The following is a 3,632-nucleotide window of genomic DNA, read 5'->3' on the forward strand; positions in this document are numbered from 1 at the left end:
CCTGAGATGGGGTGCTGGCCCCTGGGGACCAGCCAGGACAGGCTCCCGGGATGCCCCGGCACCCCACATCCTGCCTGCGTGGGAGTGGGGGAGCCTGCATGCAGGGTGAGGGGGTCAGAAACACTGGGCCCTCTGCTGGCTTCTCCAGTGTGCATCTCTGCCCTTCCTACCCCCGTCCAGCAGAGGAGCAACCCAGTAAAGGCACTGTGTTCCCCAAACCATTTCCTCTTCCTCTGAACGAACAGAACAAGACCACATTCCCAGCCCCTCCGCTGCTGGGGGGGCCACGGACACAAGCAAAAGCACGCTGCACCCCTTCCAGGCTGGGACCCAGCAAACCAGCCAAGCTATCCTTCTCCCTCTCATCCCTGCCCTGCCAGCTAGATGGAGGGGTGGGCAGGGGTCCAGGGAGGGACTCCTGGGGACAGCAGAAGCTGTGAATGACCACAGGGAGCTGAGCCAGCAGCCCCACCAGCTCTCTCTGCACACCCTCCTGACGGAGGGGAGTGAGAAAGAAACGTTTTTTGCATTTGAAGCCACCAGCCCTCAGGAGTCGTCTGTTACCGCAGCCACCCAACTCCCCCGTGTGGCACGGGCCTGCTCGGGGTGTCGTTTTCTGGGTGAGGAGACAGGCCTGGGCAGATTGAAGAAGTTGGTGCAGCTCCAGTGGTTAAGGCAGCTAACCCCCTAACCCAAGCCCTGGCGGGGCCACTGCTCCTCACAGACTGCCCCACCCCCAGTGCTGAGGGAGTGGGCCCCTTCTGCACTCCAGGAAACTGAGGCACAGGGAGGTGGGGGGGGGGACACTCTTGCCCCAGCGAGTGGCAGAGCTGGGTGGGCCGGAAAACGTCCTCGGCCACGTGCCGCTGCCTGGTGGCTGACTTCCCCACCGGGTATCCCCAGAGCTCCCTCCTCCTGGGGAGCCACATGGAGCTGCTTCTGGAAGCCCAGTAGGACAGTCTTCGTACTGGGGCCCGCCCCCCGCGTGCTCCCCGGGACCCTCCGAGGGGTGTCTGCCTGCAGCCCTCTGGGACTGTTTACCAGGTGGTGTCCCTCCACCCCCAGGAGTGCAGAGGGAGGTTACCCATGCTCACAGCACCAGCTACCCTGAGCCCCCCCTGCACCCGGGCTCAGCTCCTTGCCTCACTTAATCCTTCCAAGAACCCGTACAGGGAGGTGTTCTGATGCCTGTTTAGCAAGGGAGGAACCAGAGGCTCAGAGAGGTCGAGCAACCACTCAGCGCTGAGTGGCAGCAGATCCGGTGCCTTTCCCTGGCCCTGAGCCCCTCTCTGAGCATGAAAGCTGGAGAGGAAAGAAAGCAAGAGTCCCCCAAGGAGGGGAGGGAGCCGGAGCTGGGCATCCGTGGGGGCTGTGGCCCTGGCCTGGGAGGCAGACCCCTCAGGTGCCTCCCATCGGGGAGCTGCTGCCCAGCCCAGGCTGCCCTGTCCTATGTAGCTCTTGGCCTGTCCACCACATACCCCACCCCCTGGCCGTGGGCAGGTCCAGCCCCGGGGGGCCCCAAGCCGCAGCACCCAGCAGTGGCCCTGGACAGGTCCAGCCAGACCCCTCGGGGAGGCTGCTGCCCCTCGGAGCGTCACCTTCTCCTCCGTAAGATGAGGCCTGGAGGCCCCGAGGAGTGTGGAGAGTTAGAGATTAACTAGCCAGCCTCCAGCGACAAGCAGCCAGCCCAGCTTGGAGCTGGGGCTGGCGGGGAGGGGGGGTTTCCTAGCACACTTGGCCCAGGGCCCAGCGCCGGCGCAGCAGCAGCAGCAGCAGCAGCAGCAGCAGCGGCAGCAGCGGCAGCAGCGGCAGCAGCAGCGAGAACCTTCCTCCCCGCACTGACTTCCCGCGCTCCTCTCGCCCCGCCCCCAGCCCCCCCAGGACGGGCTGTTCTCGGGGCGGCTGCCAGGCACGTCCTCCGCAGGTGCCGGCCTCCCTCCGGTGACGCGTCCACAGGCCTCACGACGGGAATCCAAAGCTCGGATTACAGGGGCTGCCTTGTGCTCTGGTCCGGGCGGGCCGGGGGTCCTCACTCCCCGGGAATTAGCAGGAGGGGCCGGGCAGGCCCTGGGGGAGGCGCAGAGGGAGCAGGGAACAGCCCCGGACGTGCGAACTCCGCTGCCCAGTCCCCCACAACAGGCGGGGGGCCCCTTCCCCTCTGAGTCTCCAGCAGGAGGACCACCTCCTCCCAGCTTGTCCAGGACTGTTCTGGTTTCAGCACTGACCATCCCAGGAGGCCCGTGACCACTGGTTATCCTAAGCTGCAGACAGACCCTCCCAGGCTCTCCAGGGAGGGGGCAGCTATGCAGGAGGCTCTTAGGACACTTTGGCCAGCTCGGAGCCCCACCGGGCTTCCCTCCTCTGCACCACAGAACACAGACTGGGCAGGTCCCCGCAGCTCCGAGGCTCACCCTGCCAAGGAAAGAGCTGGGGAAATGAATGTGGGTGAGTGGATGCCCCTTCCTGGGTCTCATTCCACCGTGCCCCTGACTTCCTGCCCGGTCTCCTTGAGCTAGGGGGACCCCTGTGAGTCAGCCTCTCCTGTCCACAGGGGACACAGGGGATCCCAGCTCCCACCCTGCTTCCAACACACCCACACGGCCTTCCGAGAAGCTGGAGAGCCAGAGAGGAGACGGGAAGGCCTCCATCTGCACCCCCACCCCTCGTGGGTTCAGAGCCCTGGCCCTGCAGTTATGAGGAACAGGAGCTGGGAGCCCACATCCCCACCAGGCCCCGGGGCGGGGTCTCCCTGGGCCTGTGCTGGACCGGGCAGTATGGGAGCTTCTTGCTCCCGCCACAGCCCCGAGCAGGCCCCAGAGCAAGTTGGCCACCATGGCCAGGGAAGGAGAGCCTTCCCCACTTCGTCATTCACCTTGGGTTCCCATTGCCCTTCCCCCAGCAGGGTTTCAAAGGTGCACCGTGGTTGGTGGGGACGGAGGCCAGGAGGTAGAAGCCGAGTCCTGGCCGGTCCTCCCGATGCCCTGCAGGCCACACAGAGTATGGGCTCAGCGGAAGAGGCGCCTGTCCCCTCCCTCCCTCGATGGCCCTGGCAGGGTTTGAGGGGCTGCTGAAGCCTCCCTCCGAGGTGACCGCCCCTGAGCCCCGAGGGCATCCAGCCTCAGGCCCTGAGGCCTAAAGCTGGACGCCTGCTGCCCCCTGGTGTCCATCGCTGGCACTGCAGCCAGGCTCCCGCCCACCTGCCCGCAGGCAGGGAACCGGGAGAGGCCCGGGGAGAGCCCGGGTCACCCCCAGCAGCCCTCAGCAACCCCCATTCATCCCTCACTTGGTGGGGAATTTGGGCAAGGGCCTTGCTCTCTGGGACCGTAAGTCTCCTCAAGTTTAAATGAGGAGGGGCTACCCAAGGTGGCCGGTCAAGGCTGTGCTGGGGGAAAGCCCCGTTTTCAAAAAAAAAAACCCTCTTCCCTTGGTGTTTGGGGGAGGCTGTCACTCACACTTCTCTGGGAAAGAACACACGACTTTTCTCTTCTCTGGTGAGCAGGGGTCAGGGGGCCAGGGGCCCAGGAGCAGGGAGAGGAGGGGAGTGTCCACCAGGTAAAGACCCACAGTAAGGGCTGGCCCCTCTGGGCCCCTTCCCTTTCTTCCGCAGCCCCAGCCCCTCTTCCCCTTCCTGC

This window comes from Canis lupus, chromosome 18, assembly GCF_003254725.2.
Source record: "Canis lupus dingo isolate Sandy chromosome 18, ASM325472v2, whole genome shotgun sequence".
Taxonomy (NCBI): domain Eukaryota; kingdom Metazoa; phylum Chordata; class Mammalia; order Carnivora; family Canidae; genus Canis; species Canis lupus.